Source organism: Eptesicus fuscus, chromosome 7 (assembly GCF_027574615.1).
Source record: "Eptesicus fuscus isolate TK198812 chromosome 7, DD_ASM_mEF_20220401, whole genome shotgun sequence".
Classification (NCBI taxonomy): domain Eukaryota; kingdom Metazoa; phylum Chordata; class Mammalia; order Chiroptera; family Vespertilionidae; genus Eptesicus; species Eptesicus fuscus.
The window spans coordinates 33,068,986-33,089,272 of NC_072479.1; positions in this window are offsets into that span (position 1 = coordinate 33,068,986).

A 20,287-nucleotide genomic window follows, 5' to 3' on the forward strand; every position below is an offset into this window, starting at 1 on the left:
CTGTAGCAGGCTCCAGGTTAGAGAATGTTGCTGCTTCTTGCACTACCTTCTGAACCTAGCAACCCAAAACAATACATTCGCAAGTTTTCATGTAAGAAGTGCTCTATAATCGAACATAAGCAAAAAAGCTCGGGGGTTATTTAATTTCACTACTATCTAATATAAGAATGCAGTAATATTGAATTCAGCATGAAAGATTCAAGTTTAATTCCTCCAAGAGCCTTTTATAACGTACCATGAAAATGTCAGCACAGTTTATGCATGTGATTTCATAATGCTGAAAATTCCCATCAGCTCGATTCCAGAGAATTTCTATGGAAGAGTCTGTAACTTTGCCCTCATGGATAATTGATGGTGCCTCCAAACCTACCAAATACACAAGACACACTTAAATTCTTCTTGGAAGTTTTCTAACTGGGTTTTTCTTTTAATTTATCCTTTTAAAGGGGGGGAGGAGGGGGGCAGATAAGGAAGCACAATGTGAAAAAATAAGAGTAAAGTTTATTAATCAACTATCTCTATATATGCTAGTTAAAAATAGTTGTTTACACATACAATGACAGTTTATAAAATATGATAATCAGTTGCAATACTCAGAGTCATTGTAAATGCCATTACAGGCAGCTAATATTGATGTTGCAGCAAAAACTACATCAGAGCAAATTCACAGGAACAAATGCACAATATTCAAAAGAGAAAAAAGATTAAAGTTTTCTGAAACTATTAGCATAAGCTGAAAAGACAACAGAGAGAAAAATATGAAGTCAGGACAAAGTAAAATAATCCTCTTTGTATCAAATATTGGCTGAAGCTAGAAACAAATTTTTATCTGCAGAGTTTTTAATGGTTATTTTTCTAATTTTAAAGATCCTATTTAGCATAAAGGCAAAAATTATTGCAGAAAAACTGAAAAACTGACAGTTTTAGATTATCTTATATACTGATATGTTTTGCTGCTTGATATCACAATATTGACATTTTTAGATAATCTAGCACTAATGATTTTCAAAGACAAGAATTGTCAAAGAGAATGCTACTCATGAGATTTGTAATATACGGAAGAGGGGCAGAGAATACATATATAAAAAGTATATAAAAATTACAAGCAAAAATAAAATATGTACTGACCTTATTATAAATATATTAAAATACTATTGAAATAATGTGACTTGTGACATCAGTTTGGGAGTATTTTATGGAAAATTTAGGTTTAAACAGTAGTGGAAGGATTATAATTTGGGAGAAAGAAGATACTTGGTAGTATAATGATATATGTGAAAATTTATATAAACAGAAAGAGCAAATCATAAAGCACCTGGACATGGTATAGTCAAAATTGTAATGTTTTTAAGACTCCATGTGATATTTGCATGGCATTTATTAGTCTGTACCATTTATTTCTGCATACACTAGATGAATATCTTAGATAAATTACATATATCCCAAATGTTCAAAATCAAGATTTGTAGAATTTTTGAGTGACTTAAAAAACAATGAGTCTAAATCAACATGAATCTCATAATGTAAGTATTGGTATGAACAAATATAATATGTTTTCATTGTAAATATTCAGAGGTGGGAAAAATATGCTACTGGTTCATTCCCGACGAATGGCAGCACAGGGAGAGCAAACACACATGACGTTAGACTTTGAAAGACACTTTCAAAAAATGTAACCTAGTCCTCACAATCTGCCTAAAATTACACACATCCCTCACTTTTGGATTCAGCCATTGAAAGTTCTGATTACAAGCACATTTTTTATAATGGGTAGATTAAAAATTTTATCACCTCAATTTTATGCAAGGTTAACTCTAGGCAATAAAAGATCAGGCTCAGTATGAGGTATCTGCAATTATTTTAAGAGATCTTTAAAAACTATTGCATTACCATGAGCATAGCCTACTAATTTGAAATGGTACACAAACCAAAATCAAGACAAAGCTTATGCAAGTCCTAAAATACTTACATGTTTTTACTGCAGGCACATAATATGCATTACTTAATTTAGTCCCACTGATGATGGAAACAAAGAAATTGTATTCTGTGCCTGGGGTTAAGTTGTCAACAGTTATTTTATTGTCATGTTTTAAAGGCCTGGTTACATTTGGCCCTCCTTCAGTTACAATATGTATGCCATCAAACACTCCAATATCAGGTGTTAGAACAAATAAGATTACAGAGGTGCTGTAACTTTCATAAGGAATAACAATTTGGACTGGTTTGGGCTCTGAAAGACAAAAAGATAGATTTATAATTAGTAGGTTTTTTCAAATTTTCAAGTATATTTCTCTGTATTTTGTCTGGCATGTCCTAGCATATGTGAAAATATTCAATGTCTCTGCATTAAACTTATGTTTCCTATGTCAGCATTAGACAGAGAAACAAGGTGGATCTTTGGATAGACCAGATGTACAAGTATACTGGAAGTACATAATTAACTTTTACTTCTTGATTTGCAGTAATAGTGTCAAAAACATAATTAGAGATTTTGCAAGTGGTTATCTTTCTTTTATTTATTAAATAAATACTTCTGAGAACCTATATACCACAACGAGTACTCAAATAAAATAAATAAGGCCAGGTTTCTGCATTTAAAGAGCTCCCTATCTCAGAAGTAGATGCACATTTCACTAACTAGAAGCCCAAATGGTCCAAGTGTTACTGACTTGGGTAGGAAGAGAGAGGAAACCTCAGGGAAATGTCCGGACAGATTTTATCAAGCTTATGCTTGAGCACAAGGGAGGCAGCACAGAGGAGAGGAAAGTCCTGTGAACTGGCTGGGGGCTGGCTCTGCTTGGCTGCTTTTATAAGCTGGGGACAAGGCAGGCTTGTGTGGAAAAAAAAAAATTGGCTTTTTTGACAAAAGCAGGTTTATGGAATTTTCCATTTCAGGATCAGGCGACTTCCCTTTGCAGCTGTGTTGCCTCCTAACTCTGTTCTCACCATGCTGTGAGGGCAAGGTGATGGACTACTCATCATCACCACCCCAGAGAGGTCCGATAGCAGTCAAACCTTGACCAACGACGCAGGTGGGTCCATAGTTCCCACATGGGCAGTTAGAAGGGAGATGAAATCAACTGCCTCTGTTTTTGCGTAGGGAGTGGAGCAGGGGTAACTTTCTGGAGGTCAGTTTAGCTGGCATTCCTTCTGGCCACCTGGTCTAAGCTTGGCTTCCTGATCACCCGTATTCTCCCTCTCCCGGGCCCCAGTCCCTATCCTGTGTCAAGAGCTGAGCTGATGACGTGAACAAAAAGCTGTTGAGAGGAGAGGAAGAAATATCAAATGTAGCAGAGATAATTGGGGAAGGCTTTCCAGAGTCAGTGAAGTTTTATCTGAGCCTAAAAGGGTAGTACAAGTCTACCAGAAAGAGTGAATCTGAGGGGGCAGAGGTAGTAAGAAGGAAATTCCAGGCAAAGAGAATACATAAGCCCAGTGTGGAAACCCAAAAGGCATCATCATGTGTTGGGAGTGTCCAGTTCTTTCTGCTCTTTATTAGCAAATTACTTAGTCCCTCTGTGGTTTGGTTTCCTCATCCCTAAAATGAGAAGGAGACTAGCATCTACTTTGCAGGGCCATTGTGATGATTAAATGAGAGGCTGTATCCTATCTAATAAAAGAGAAACACGCAAAATGACCATACCTCTGTTATACCCACAAGCCACGCCCACCAGCCAATCAGGAGTGAGTATGCAAATTAACCCAACAAATATGGAGGCAGCCACAGAGCTGGAGAGAGCAGGAGGCTTGGGTTGTCCCCGGCGATGGAGGAAGACAAGCTTTCCACCCACCCTGGCCTGCCCTGGCCTCCGCTCAAGGCTACAAAGTTTCAATTATAGAAGATAAATAAATCCCAACAAAAATGCCAGCAGCCACAGAGCTGGAGCCAGCTGGAGGCTTGGGTTGCCCCTGGCGATGGAGGAAGCCAGGCTTTCCATCCACCTAGGCCGGCCCTGGCCTCCACTCAAGGCTACAAAGTTTCAACTATAGAAGATAAATAAATCCCAGATACCAGAGCCTCCACTTGGGTTGCCAGGGGGTGTGGCTGGCCTGCAAACCACCACAGGCCCCTCACCCAGGCCACCCCACGCCCCAAGGGAACCTCCACCCTGATCCAGGACACCCTTCAGGGAAAACCAGCCAGCCCCCACCCGTGCACCAGGCCTCTATACTATCTAATAAAAGAGTAATATGCAAATTGACCATCACTCCAACACACAAGATGGCTGCCCCCATGTGGTCAGAGATGGCTGCCTCCACCCATGTGGACACAAGATGGCCGCCACAAGATGGCAGCAGGGGAGGGCAGTTGGGAGGGACCAGGCCTGCAAGGAAGGGCAGTTGGGGGTGATCAAGCCTACAGGGGAGGGCAGTTAGGGGTGACCAGGCCAGCAGAGGAAAGAAGTTGGGGGCAACTGGGCCTGCAGGGAAGGGCAGTTAGGGGTGACCAGGCCTGCAGGGAAGGGCAGTTAGGGGCAATCAGGCTGTCAGGAAAGCAGTTAGGAATCAATCAGGCTGGCAGGGAAGTGGTTAGGGGGTGATCAGGCTGGCAGGCAGAAGCAGTTAGGGGCAATCAGGAAGGCAGACAGGCGAGCAGTTGGGAGCCAGCAGTCCTAGATTGTGAGAGGGATTTCCGACTGCCCGTTTAGGCCGAATCCTATCGGGATTGGTCTTAAACGGGCAGTCAGACATCCCTTGAGGGGTCCCAGATTGGAGAGGGTGAAGGCTAGGCTGAGGGACACCACCCCCCCCCCCCCCCGCCCCATGCACGAATTTCATGCACTAGGTCTCTAGTATCTTACCTTATAATAGACAAATATGCAAATTGACTGCACCTTCGCTACGCCCAAGCCACGCCCATCAACCATGCCCACCAGGAAACCGTTACAGGGTCACTGGGGCCGGTGGCTTTCCTGGCGCCTGCTCCGATGGCAGGGACCCGGCTGGGGTGCGGTGCTGCGGAGCCCAAGGACCGGAAAGCCGCCCGGGGCTTTCCGGGCCTTGGGCGCCAGCCGGGTGCGTGCTGCGATCGGAGCAGGGACCCGGCTGGGGTGCGGTGCGGCCGAGCCCAAGGACCGGAAAGCCGCCCGGGGCTTTCCGGGCCTTGGGCGCCAGCCGGGTGCCTGCTCCGATCGGAGCTGGGACCCGGCTGGGGTGCGGTGCGACCGAGCCCAAGGACCGGAAAGCCGCCCGGGGCTTTCCGGGCCTTGGGCGCCAGCCGGGTGCCTGCTGCGATCGGAGCAGGGACCCGGCTGGGGTGCGGTGCGGCCGAGCCCAAGGACCGGAAAGCCGCCCGGGGCTTTCCGGGCTATGGGCGCCAGCCGGGTGCGTGCTCCGATCGGAGCAGGGACCCGGCTGGGGTGCGGTGCGGCCGAGCCCAAGGACCGGAAAGCCGCCCGGGGCTTTCCGGGCCTTGGGCGCCAGCCGGGTGCCTGCTGTGATGGGAGCAGGGACCCGGCTGGGGGGCGGTGCGGCCGAGCCCTGGGGGTCTGCTCCTGCAATCGGGTCGCAGGGATGCTGGGTGCAGCTGAGCCCAAGGCCACCGCCCAGGGCCAAGCCCGGACCCTGAAAGAAGGTAGAGGGCAGTGGCCACAGCCAAGGCCTGGGTCCCCGGTGCCGGCAGAAAACTGGTGCAGGCAGCCAGGTGAATGAAGGTCTATTGCACGAATCTTCGTGCAAACGGGCTACTAGTTTATAGATAAAGTGCTTAGAGCTGTGCAGGCACATGCTTAGGCTGGTGAAAGCATGCGGTGTGTATGAGGAGAGGGGACAAGGCATGGAAAGGCCCCTTCTGTGACTGGACACTGTCTATGAGAGGCTTCGCATACCAGGCCACAGATGTCAGACAGTATCCTGCAGGCACAGGGATTTGAGCAGACATTTCATTTCATTTTTAGGAACACAGCTCTGGCACCTGCCTGGAGGAAATTTTACACTCTCCCTGACCTCTATTAAGTAGCTTTATTTGACCTCAGCTTCCCACTGTGCTATTTAGAGCTGATTTGAAATTTCACACAAATTCTATTCACATTATTTTTCCTCAAGTCAATTTTAATCTCAATTCTATCTTTGGATTATTGGGATACCATCCAGTATATCCCTAGATTTGTCTTTCCCCCAAGTAGATATCTTCTTCTAAAATACCTGTTCTGCAGAAAGTCCTTTTTTCCTCCACAGAATAATTAGATGGCCTTTTCAGTTCTACTGGTGACATATGGTTTCAGGCAACGGAACTTGTTCTAAGTCACTGTTAAATATTTGATAATGAGATTCTGCTACCTCGCATAGAACCAGTACTGTGGAAAAGGATTTAGGCACATACCTATAATTAGCATTCCAGAGCATTAAAATCTGTGCAATATCCATCAACTTATTCAGCTGGAACATATAAATTTTTTGCCTCTTCTACTCTTGGGGTTATGAGAAAATATTCAATAAACTAAACATTAAAAAAATTTCCATATGGTATACTACTGGGTTTCAAGGCACTTTTATACATGTTTTTTCTTTTCCAGTTATATTATCATAACTTCTCTCTTTTGGTCCATAACTAATTTTTTTGTAGATTTCCTCTTTAAATTCCTTCCAGTTCTCTTCAGTTACAAAGCTCCTACAGTAAATATGGCTAGGATGACATCCCACAAGTATCCAATCTATCTGAATCTGTGGTCAATGATCTGCTAAAGCTCCTAATGTGCCTTGAGCAGGAATTAATGATTTGGGATTAGAAATGAGTGACCAGTGTAGTCATGGAAACAATTCATTTCCATGTTCCTGGGTGCCAATGACATTTTCTAAGGAGAGATGCAGCTTTAAATAGGCGTAGTCTAGTTTAACTTCTAAAGATATATAGAACCTGGCCAGTGTGGCTCAGTGGTTGAGTATTGACCTATGAACCAGGATTCCTGATCAGGGCATATGCCCGAGTTATGAGGGTCTACAGGAGGCAGCCAATCAATGCTTCTCTCTCATCATTGATGTTACTATTCCTGTACCCCTCTCCCATCCTCTGGCTGAAATCAATTTAAGAAAACAGTTTAAACAAAAAAATAAAATAAAATAAAATAAAATAAAATAAAATAAAATAAAATAAAATAAAATAAAGGTATATACAGTCAGTGACATTCCCTCCAGTGGGAAAATGTGGGATTTTCCATCAATTTCAGTTGCCCAGGGAAATGGAGCCAATGGCCTTATTGAGTGACACATTAAACCTGAGGGCTCACCAAGGCTAGAAATGTGTAGAATAGGACAAAGTTCTTCCTTCTCTTCAAAATTCTATCCTGAACCTCTGCAAGCTCAAGCTGGATAAGATTTCACTTTAAAAAAAGAAAGGTATTGACATAACCTGGGGATTTGTGATGGGTCTCCACCACTATTACTGTGACCTCTATCCTTACCCATTTTACTTCAAAGGCTCTTTCAGAAGAATGGCTAGCACTGAGGGCTGTGTGAGGTCTTTTCAATATGAGAGAAAATGAACTAGGCCAAATTCAAAGGCTATTATTACAGACAAGGTAGAATTAGGTCTCAGGGATACCCAACTATCTTAAAATTTATTTTTCTATACCAAGAGGTAAAAAGAAAACACAAAGTATCCTATTGCTCTCGTTGCCTCAAGAAAACTGGGAATAGTTCATTCCTCCAACAAGGAGATCTGCCTGAAAAGCTAAAACAGCTTTTCTTCCCACCAAGGACGGCCACAGCTCCTCGATGCCACACTCCACTCCTACTGAAAAATACAACCCACCACAACAAATACTCTCATAGTGCTTGCTTCATGTCTGAGCCCTTAAATTATATTAACTTCATAAATTAGATATGATTCTTATCTTTCTCATTTTAGAGAGGAGGACACTGAGGACCAAAAAGTTTGAATGACTTCCCCAAGGGTGTAAACTGGTAATTGTGGAGCTGGATTTCTAACCCAGGCAATCCAGTTCCAAGTCTGTGCTGGTAAGACTGCCTTTTCCCAAAGGGCACATTTATGTTTCAAGGTGCATAATAATAAGTGGAAATCAAGCATTGCTAGTTATTTTCAGAATAATAGATGAGAGAGAGAGAGAGAGAGAGAGAGAGAGAGAGAGAGAGAGAGAGAGAGAGAGAAAATACCCTCTATGCTTGATTGCCTCAAATTGTATAGAAGAGAGTAAAACAGGACATAGTAAATTGTAGTTATCAACTAATATTGGTTGAATGAATGCATGGAAAGCATTAATTCTACCTATGTACTTTGGAATAGGTTAATATTTATTTTATCTTCTTGAAACAAGTACAAATGATGAATGATAAATAATCTGATGATTATGAAGCTTAAGAACTGAATAAATAGGCCAATAGGATTATAAGAAACTAGAGGCCCAGTGCATGATTGAATCATGCCTGTGTAGGGTCCCCTACATGCTTTCGCTTTCGATCGCGGGGGAGCTGGGTGCCTGTCTGCTGGTGCACCAGGCCTTTCAGAAGCCTAAGACTAGAGTTCATTTCCCATCTATGCATTTTAATTTTAGTACTTCCATTCTGCCAATAAATCCTAGGCATGAAATAATTGCTTTCAACAATATCTCTTTCTTAGTACTCTTTATCATAACTTTTCTATGATAATTAACTGTAGGTAGGTTTCCTCAGAAATTTAAGGAAGAGTCATTCATGAATTTAGTTTTAGTCTTTGGAGGATAAAACAGAAAGTTTCGATGTTGGTTGAGTGTAGACACTGCTGGTACATAATTTTTTGAACCAATTCATTTTTCCACCAGGCTGCCCTTACAGATAGCCAAAAGGCCTGTGAGGTCCCATAATCTTCCCTTCCTCAGAGTCACCACTATCCACCCAAATTACTCACGTCAAAACCCTAAGTTTCTCCCATCCTTTATTTACCACAAGCACTCCAGCATCAAAGCCTGGACCACCTACTTCCATAATATGAAATGTACCTGTCCTTCTCCAACTTGTCCACAATAATCTTTTGTCTACACTCTACAACCTCTTACACAGTTTCCTTGCCCTTTTACGTATCATTCTTTGCACACAGCCACAGGTAAATGTTTGTAACATAGGTCACACTGTCACTCTCCTGCATAAGCTCTCAATGGCTTCCCATCACCTCAGAAGTAACACAAAAGCACGTACTATGTGACCTGACCTCTGAATACCTCTCCAATGTCATTTCCCAACACCTTTCTCCCTATCCATTAGACACCACACCTTCTGGCCTTGTTGTTTTTTATATATACCAAACTTCTTCCTGTTTTACATCCTTTGTGCTAGCTGTGTGTACCTGAAGTACCCTTCCTCCATCTAATTCCACTGGGGCTCCTCCTTTACATATCCATTCAAATGTAACTCCTATTACAGCCTGTTTACAATAGAACCCTCCATCCCTCTTCAATTACTCTCCATTACAAAACTTTGCATTTTCCTCTCCCAATGTTTATCATAATATAAATATGTATAAATATTATTTCAATCATATATCTTCTTTTTAACTGTCTTTCCTTAATAGATTTTTCAATGATTACTAATTGAGTAAAATAGAATTATTTAAGAAAGGACATAAAAATTATTGTTGGTTTGATCCTAAACCTTTTATATACTGTCAATATTTACTTCCAGTGTGCTACTGTATACCTTTGTTGATAATAATTGTAAACACTTACATAGCTATGTGTCAGGCACTGTTCTAAGCCCTTACATTTACTACATCAGCTATTCTTAGGAAATCCCATTATTTTTCCCTGTTTTATAAGTATAGAAATTGAGGCATTTACAGGTTGAGTAAATGCCTCAATTTCTATACTTGCCAGGGCTATTCAAAGAGTTGAACCCAGATTCAAGCCTAGATAGTATGGCATTAGGACCAGGTTCCTAATCATAAACAATCGTAAACAACGTTGCCTCATACAAGCAGGGAACATTGTCAGGATAAAGGGGATAAAAATTACTCTAGTTCCTGAGGCTACCATTAGACAAAGCACACTAACAATCTACTTAAAACCTATTACAGAGGGGTCTATAGGGAATAATTTATAGCACCCCAAGATCAGCAAATATCTGTTAAGGATGTAATGATCAACATAATTTGATGAACAAGAATAGATCTAGAGACAAATGGCAGAGGGGGGGGGTCGCGGGGAGGGGAGGGCGGGTTAGAAAGCCGCCAAAGGACTTGTATGAATGCTTATTAGCATAACCAATGGACACAGACACTGGGGCGGTGGGGGCTTGCCTGGGGTGGGAATGGCTGGGGGGCAAGGGGGTCAAGCGGGGAAAAAGGAGATATATGTAAAATTTTAGACAATAAATAAAAATAAAATAAATAAATCTTAAAAAGAGTTTAAAGAACAAAACAAAGCAATAATCAAGGTCTTCTATAGATCAGGCTTTGTGTGTATGTATCAGGCTTTACTTTAAGTATAGTAGCATACCCTAAATAAAGCTACCTGCCTCCATGTGCAATAAAAATTAATAAATAAATAAATAAATAAATAAGAAGTATTTGGTTCTCACTTAGAGTTTGTTGAATAGTTACCAGCTCACTCAAATTCCCATTCATCACTGTTGCCATTCCAATGTCATAAGTCATTCCAGGGATTAAGTTATCAATCTTGAATCTAGTAGCATCCCTTACAAAAAGAGTCATGACTTCTTTTGTATCTGGTATGGGTTTGATTTGAATGTAGACCTCATGGCCATCTTGTGGGGATTCCCACTGAAGAATTATACTGTCCTCCCCCACATCATCAGGTTTAGCATAAACTTTCTGTGGTGGATTTATACCTTAGAGAAACAGAGAAATAGATACACATATCTTAGTTTATTGTTAGCAGCACTCATTCTATTGAGTAAAATTATCTCAGTTCAATATTAATTAGTATTTAAAATAATTTAAACAAATCCTTTGTCACCATTACCTTGAAAAATAACTCACTTTTGGAAAAAAATGTATTTGTTATTACTATGTAAGATTTACTAATTATGATTAAGTTCAAACATTACACACCAAGGGAAAATAGACAGTATTTTGCAAATTTTTCAGATTTTAAAGTTTTATTGAAATTATTCAGTCTTTTATCAAATACTAGAGGCCCAGTGAATGATTGAATCAAGCACGTGTAGGGTCCCCTACATGCTTTCGCTTTTCGGGGTGGAGCTGGGTGCCTGTCCGCTGGTGCACCAGGCCTTTAAGAAGCCTCCGGCTCGGCGGAGGCTTCTGAAAGGCCTGGTGCTGGAGCAGACAGGCACCCAGCTCCCCCGCTTTTGATGGTCCGCGGCCGCTGAGGGGGGCTACCCTGCTGTTGAGAGGCGCAGGGGGTGGGGCTCCCACCCCCTGTGCCTCTCAACGGCCGCTGAGGGGGGCTGTCGTGAAAACCTGGCTACCCTGCTGTTGAGAGGGGCAGCTGGGTGTCCGCGGCAGGCCCCCTCAGCAGCCTCGGATCTGGCCGTTGAGAGGTGCAGGGGGCGGGAGTCCTGCCCCCTGCGCCTCTCAACAGCAGGGTAGCCCCCCTCAGTGGCAGCGGATCCGTGCCTCTCAATGGCCGGATAGGCCACCCCGAGTCCCACCCCCCAGCCTCCCGCCGCCCAATCGTGGGCGTAGCAGAGGGATGGTAATTTACATGTTACTCTATTATTAGATAGGATACATAGGAACCTACTATGTACCAGGCATTCTCCTAGCATGTAGAGCACATCAATAAAAAATAATCAAGGTCACTGCCTTATAGAGTTCATATTCTAATGAGTGAAAATGGTCAATAACAATCCTATCTAATAAAGAAGGAATATGCTAATTGACCCCCACGCCGTCACAAAGATGGTGGCACCCACAGCCAATAAGGAGGGAATATGCTAATTGACTGCCATGCCCTCAGAGATGGCGACACCCACAGCCACAAGATCGAGGTGCCAGGTCCCCTCAGCCCTGCCAGGGCAGCAGGCATGCAACAAGGCCGGGCCTACTGCCAGGCAGGCCCAGCTGCTCCACGCACCTGCATCCGGAGTTCCCCAGTCCCATCAGCCCCCCAACCATCCAGGGTCAGCCCACAGTGCAGGCAAGCCTCAGATGGCAGCTGCCCAGCTGCCCAGGGCCACCCGAGGCTCAGGTAACCAGGGCCAGCCAAGGCTTGCACTGCCTGCAGTGGCAGCAGCAGAGGTGTGATGGGACGTCACCTTCCCCTGAATGCCGGGTCGCCTCCTGCCCCTGAGGGCTCCCGGACTGTGAGAGGGGGTAGGCCAGGCTGAGGGACACCCGCTCCATTGCATGAATTTTATATATAAACTAGAGGCCCAGTGCACGAAATTCTTGCATGAGAGAGGGGGAAATGTCCCTCAGCCCAGTCTGCCAATGCTTGGAATCCAGAACCCCTCAAGGGATGTCCAACTGCCAGGGATCGGGCCTAAACCAGCAGTCAGACATTCCTATCACAATCCGGGACCACTGGCTCCTAACCACTTGCCTGCCTGATCACCCCTAACTACTCGCCTGCCTTCCTGATCTCCCCTAACTGCTCTGTCTGCCTGCCTGATCACCCCTAACCACTCGCCTAGGCAGGTGGTTATTAGGTGCCTGACTGCCTAATTGCCCCTAACCCCTCTGCCTGCCTGCCTGCCTGATCACCCCTAATCACTTGCCTGCCTGCCTGATTGTCCCTAACCCCTCTGCCTGCCTGCCTGATCACCCCTAACCACTTGCCTGCCTGCCTGATTGCCCCTAACCACTCGTCTGCTGCCTGCTCAGTGCGCATTATAGCAACTGGTCATTCCAGTATTTCTGCTGTAACAGTCGCTTAGCCTTTTATTATATAGGATATATAAATTTATATATATGTATATGTATATATATACATATATATACTGAGTGGCCAGATTATTATGATCTCTGAACGCATAATAATCTGGCCACTCAGTATATATATATATACTCTTAGAGGCCTGGTACATGAATTCATGCATGGGTGGGGTCTGGCCAGCCTGGCCAGGGGGAGGGGACATGGGCGGTTGGCCTGCCTGCCTGCTGGTCGAACTCCTGGTCAAGGGAACAATTTGCATATTAGCCTTTTATTATATACGATATACACTGAGTGGCCAGATTATTATGCATTCAGAGATCATAATAATCTGGCCACTCAGTATATATATATACATACACACACACACACACACACACACACACACACACACTAATAAAAGGGTAATATGCTAATTAGACTGGATAGACCAGACATCTTCCAGGTGTCCTTCTGGACAAAGCCACAGTGGCAGGGGCCGAGGTAGAGGTGGTTAGGGGAGATCAGGCAGGCAGGCAGGTGTGCGATTAGTAGCCAGCAGTCCTGGATTTTGAGAGGGATGTCCGACTGCCAGTTTAGGCCCGATCCCAATCTCAGGGGATCGGGCCTAAACCGGCAGTCAGACATCCCCCAAGAGGTCCTGGATTGGAGAGGGTGCAGGCCCAGCTGAGGGGACCGCCCCCCCCATGCACGAATTTTGTGCACTGGGCCTCTAGTGTGTGTGTGTGTGTGTGTGTGTGTGTGTGTGTGTGTGTGTGTGTATGTATATACATATACATACACATATATATATATATATACATATGTGTATATATATATAATGTATACATTATATAGTACTTTAGATATGATAAGTGCTAAATAAAAAAAGAAAAGTAAACCCCAGTTAGGGAGATCAAGAGTGTGGTGCTTATGGAAAGAAACTGATATTACATAGGGAATTCAAGGCAGGTGTCTTTGAAAAGATGAGATTTTTTTAGCAAAACACTTGAAGGAGTTAGACACACAGATTTCTGGAAGAAGAGAATTCCAGGCAGAAAGAAACAGTAATGTAAAAGCCCTATGATAGGAGTTTACCAGGCATCTTCCAACACAGAAAGAACGCCGGAGTGAATGAAGGGAAGAGTGAAAGGATGAGGCCAGGGGTCCACAGGGAGCCAGGCCCTGCAAGGCTTCCCAGGCTTTCACTTTGAATAAAACAGGTAGCAACTACAGGGTTAAATGCAGAGGCATAACCTTTCCTAAATGTTCAAGAATCACTTGGCTGTTTATATCAATAACAGACTATGGAGAGAGCCAAGCGTAGACACAGGGCAGCAAGGCCAGGCACCTATGTGAGAGAGTGGTGGCCTGGTTGACCATAGCCCTAAGTGGGGACAAGTGGTGGGGATTCTGGGTTTCTTTAAGGAGATAACCAGCTCTGGCTGGTTTGGCTCAGTGGATGGAGAGTCAGCCTGAGGACTGAAGGGTCCCAGGTTTGATTCCAGTCAAGGACACTTGTCTGGGTTGTGGGCTCAATCCCCAGTGCGGGGAGGGCAGGAGACAGCGATCAGTGATTCTGTCTCATCATTGGTGTTTCTATCTCTCTCTACCTCTCCCTTCCTCTCTGAAATCAATAAAAAATATGTTTTTGTTTGTTTTTTAAAAAAAGAGAGAGAACCAGCAGGATTTCCTGACAGATTGGGTGTAGGCTGTGAAAGAAATGCAAGGGTTAACAACACCTTCAAGATTTTGACCTAGACTATTGGATGAATGAAATGGCTGTGAATCTCTGTGGAAAGGGCTATGAGTAAAGCAGATTTGGGTAGGAACATCTGCAGTTCAGCTTTGGACATATTCCATTTTAGATGTTTCTTAGATTGCCAAATGAGATATATTGAGTAGGCAGTTAGATATTTAATTCTAAAGTTCAGGAGAATGGTTTGAGCGAGAGATATAAATTTAGGCATATTAACATGTAGATGGTTTTTAGAACTTTGGGACTAGTATTTATCATAAAGATAGCTGCAACTTTAAATTATATTACCTTTCTAATTTCTGAAAGGTATGACACATTTAGAAATAAAGGGAAAATCATTGTGTTTATAATTCATTTAGAACATAATCGGAGAAAATTTCCTTGATACTCTATTGCAGTGGTCGGCAAACTCATTAGTCAACAGAGCGGCAAACCGCAGCAAGCCGCAGTTTGCCGACCACTGCTCTATTGCAATAACCAAAGAAAATATTTAGATTTATCTCCTTACACAATTTATTTGAATATCAAGCCTGTGATTTTTACTACTATATAACACTCTGGAATTTGTAATGCCTTCCTTTTAGTCTTAATTCTTTGTCCTGTGTTATATGCTTCCCCTGAACTTTTAATAGTTCCCGAGCACAATAATAAATCATTAGTTCATTATGATAAAGATGGTTATGGAATTTTAAATTGTTCAGTAGTTTTACTTTAAATAATCTTTAAAGAATTTATTATGATTTTCATAATTATTTTATTTGAAGAAACTATAATTTGATTTTTAATCTGTTCTGAAGTTTACTTTCTTATCAACATAATTAAACACCCTTTTGAATTTTTCAGTAAAGTATCATTCTCAGCCAGACCCAGTCTGTTCATCCCATACTTTAATTACACAAAATTATAGTTGGACTGACTTGGTGTTGAAACTGATCATTTATGTAAAATTATCAGAAAGTAGCAGCACGATCCAATTAGAAAAACTGTTCACAGGACTCCGGGGGGCGGGGGCAGTGAAACAACTTCAGATCTTTGTTCTTATGTACTTGCAAAGCTTATAGCTATTGTAAACATTTACTCCTGAGATGAAATCTACTGAATACCACACACAGGCAGAGATTGAGGGAACATCTACTTGGTAAGTCTGTGGCAGCCCTGTAAGCACAGAATTCTCTGTGCATGCCTGTGCATTTTCATGGGAGAAGGTCCATTCTTTTTTCACGTTCTCAAAAGGCTCCATGCCCCAAAGAAGTTAAATTTTACTGAATAAAAAGATACTCCTTCTTATGTATCGAGGCTCTTCATGTTATGTGTCTAGTTTACTTACATTTTCTAAACTCTCTCTACATGACCCTCTGTACTCCAGCCATGGCAATCTACTTTCAGTGTCCGGTGTTCAAATGTTGGTCTCTTCAAAAAGCCTTCTCTGGCCAGGTCGCAGTGGCTCAATGATTCTCTCTCATCGTTGATGTTACTATCTCTCTCTCCCTCTCCCTTCCTCTCTCTGAAATGAATTTAAAATAATTTTTTTTAAAGCCTTCTCTGGCTTTCCCAGGTATGGCTAGACAGATGCCTCTTCTTTGGCCCTCTCTGTGTATGTACATCTATTTGGTCTACTTGCAACGTTCTTCTGCCTCCTCACCCCACCTGCTGCACTCCTTCTGCTCCTTTATGACTCAGAGCACCACTCCTCCACAGGGAACTTCTGTAACCATCCCTGCTCCCCAAGTCTGGGCTAACTGATCCCTCTCTGCGCTTCCACAGTATCCAGAGCATTCCCCTATAATAGCAATTATAACTCAGCATTATCACTTTTTAAAAATTTATTAGTCTTGCTCCATTAGTGGAAGGCAGAGACCAGGTCTAATTCATGTTTGCATCTCTAGTATCTATTGCAGTTCCAGATACTAAAAAATAATTTGTTGAGTAAATAATAAATGAAAATAAAAGAATATGGCCTTGAACATCAGGGGAGTGAAAAAGCACTGGGTTACTAAATCCTGGACATGTACTGCTGTGTCAGCTTACAGTTTATATACATAGAAAATGACCCAAAATTAAGCATGCAGGCCCAGCCAGTGTGGCTCAGTGGTTGAGTATTGACTTACGGACCAAGAGGTCACTGATTCCTGGTCAGGCACATGCCCGGGTTGCAGTCTCGATCCCCAGTGTGGCACGTGCAGGAGGCAGATGATCAATGATTTTCTCTCATCATTAATGTTTCTATCTCTCTCTCCCTCTCCGAAATCAATAAAAAAATATTTTTTAAAAAAACAAATAAATAAATATGCAGATTCACATGCACCTTTCTCCCCTCCCTCTATTAAATAAATTGGTACGTACCACAGGAGGTTTTAATATGACTTCAGAATTAATGTATCTATGAGAAATCCTCCAAGTCTGCCTGTCAGTTAAAAATGAAACTATCTTCTTAAAGTGTAAGGAACTCAGCTAAGCATTTATCAAATGAAGGATGCTTTGTCTGAGCTCAGAGAAGAAAAACATCCATTGGAAAAATTCTCTTGGTTAGGATTTCTAACACTGGATACATGTATGTTAAGCACTTGCAATTTCATAAACATTAAATAATATATTTTCTTATTATTATTATTTTCAAAGACTACCAAGTATTTCCACAAGTCTGAGAAGGCTAATTCATCTATGGCTGTGAACATGTAGGTTTTCCACCTCAGCTCTAATATGTTTAAATTTTAACTGGTGAAATTTCAAAGAACTTTGCACGAAGGCATGTTAAATACACACACGCACGAACAATACACACATTACACACAAAGGGATAGGTGTTTAGCTCTGCAATTTCATACAGTAGTGTTTTATCTTTTAAAAAAAGAGTGACTTATACTTAAGGAGGTCAATAGAATGCTTAAATAAGATAAATTATTATGTTCTAGACAAGGATTCAAAAAACTGTCAGGTGGAGGTGAGTAGAGATTAGAAATGCATTGGCCCAAAGTCCTGGGATGAAACTGCCCCCTAGTGGTGGAGTAATCACACTGAGTAAGAAAATGAATGAAGTAAAACTGATTAAATGTGCAGACCTTCATATTTGTTGGATCTAGTATTATTAAAGAGAACTGGTGAACTATATTTTATGATCATTTATTTTCTGGCCACAGCTGTAATAAGGAAGATGTCTTCTAGGAATTCTGGTTGAAACAATGCTGATGTTTAAATCTAAATTAATTTAGTTATTTGGAATCCATGCTTAAAATTGTGATAGAACATTCAAACGAATATTCAACTGTAAGTATTTCTACCTATAAAGGATCAACACAATTAAATTTCATCAAAATTATATTCCAATATATTCAGTTTATGTATGTTTTATTAAAAGGCAAAATATGCCCACACTTACCTGTAATGGCTGAAATAGGTTGCTCAAAGCAGCTTAAAGTTCCTCGTTCTGCTACACTGAATAGATATATCAGATAATGGTGGAAAGATCTGAGACCTCTAATTGCTGTTGATATGTTGAGTTTTTCAACAAATACCTCTTCTGATTTATTATTTTGAACATCCAAAGTAGTTACAAGGTAATGGTGAAAAGATTCAGGATCTGGAGGATCCCAATGTAAAAATATTTCTGTTGGGGTCACATGAGTAACTGTGACATTTTGGACTGATAATGGGCCTAGGAGATAAAAATACACGCTATTAGTTATATGGGTTGCCAGAATAACCTCTCACTTCTCAATACTTCTATAATACTTTAGTTTAAAGAGAAAGGAAAAACTAGGTTTGAGTCCTGGCTCTTACACTTTCTGGCTCCACTCCCTGAGTAACTTGCCAGCTTTGAACCTCACTTCTCTTGACTATAAAATGGGAATTATAGTAGTAGCTGCCTTATAAAATTATTGTGAAGATTAAATGAGATAAGGTATGTAAAGCACTTGGCACAGTGTTTGACACACATTATTGTTCAGTCATTATTTTTAATGCAACCACCACTGAAAAGACACTCACGGCATTTAGTGATCTCATTTTATATGTCTTTTCCCTCTTCTGTCTTGTCAAACTAGAGTGCAGGGACTTGATATTATTCACTCTTTAGTCCCATCATCACCGGAACTCAGGATCTCATCCTCTTACAGAAATATTTCCCCATCACAAACCATTTCATCCAGTGCCAATGATTTTCCTAGTTAATCCCTACAGATTAATGTTCTTAAAACAGCACCTTACACATATCAGTCATAAACCCATATCCGTTCTCTGCCCTCCCAACATACACATTCTTCTTGATTCTTTCTTTAGAAGCAATATCTCAAGAGTTAAAATTAAACCATCTTGTTTCCTGTTTGGATCTACTAAGCAAGTTATGTTACTCTAGTCAATTTACTTAACCTTTCAGAAGCTCAGTTTTCTCATTTCTACATAGCTACTCCCTGAGTTGAGGTAAGGACTGATAAAATAATGCATTAAGAGTGCTTTGTGGGAGGTAAAGTGAGTCTTAAAATACAATAGACTTAACTGATAACCATCGCTTCTAAGGTCAAGTCTAACCATCTGAGACAGAGACCTCTAGCACTCCCAAGTCTTTTACCACCTACCTCTCAAACTGATTTGACCCTCATGCTCAAGGAAATCTTCTCCAGTCTGCGTTACTCTTCTCCTACAAACTCTTATCTCCATAAATTTGCTCATATGTTTTTTTCCCTCAAGTTTGAGCCCAAGCCTCTCCTTTCCACAAGTCTGCCACTATCAACCACCCTCTGAATTCTAAAAAGCACTTATTAAATATGCACCACTGAGTGGGAATTGAAGTTAGGTTTTGTTATATATAGCATTTCCTTTTATTTCTCACTATTTGTCTCCATTGTAATCCTCTCACAGTCCAGACACACATGTTTATTTTTTTGCTATTAGCACATATCAAAAATCCATTTCCACAGAAATTTATTGAGTATCTACTATGGACTGGACTCCAGTCTAGCTGGTGCCATAAGATATAGTTCCTCATAGATTAATATTTTAACAGGAAAGCCAAACATATAAACATATTAATTACAATTTAAAATTGGTAAAGTTGCAGGTGTACCTAAAGTGTTAAGAGAAAATACCAGATCTTCAGGAAATATTTACAAATGATGATATTAAATACTTGAAGAATGATAACTTCAGATATCTTGTAACTTACGTGTTTCAACAGTGAATACTGGACTTAGCGTAGTTTTTGCCTCCCATTCATTTATTGCAAAGAGTAAAAATCTGTATACATGGCCAGGAGACAGATGGGTAATTGCTTTTTCTGTAGTATTTGGGGGTATGCTCTCAAAATATTGTTCTGCATAATCTAAATAATATTTTATAATAATTTTATATCCTAATTTTAGCCATTTATTCAAATTATTCCAACCATTCAAATTATTCCAACTAAATACAACTTCAGTTGTTCCAACATTCTTTATATAGATCAAAAGATTTTCCTTCAGAGAAGGTGCTGAAAGAAATATAAAAAAGAATCATTTTAATTACAAATTATAATTCTATTTTAAAAGTTAATAAAATGATGAGATGCATAAATATAATATTAATAATTACATTCATATTTGCAAATAAATGGCAATGGAACATAACAGAAAAATCTTGCAAAAAAATAGTTTGATCCAGTTGCATTTTGTTGTAAAATGTAGCAATCTGTTTCATTCTTGGGTAGCAGTGGGAAAGAAAAGATTTCATTTTTCTTAAGGCCAAAAGGTGATCCATCTGTCCATGTGAGATGACCTTCTTTCTGTAATAAGATGTA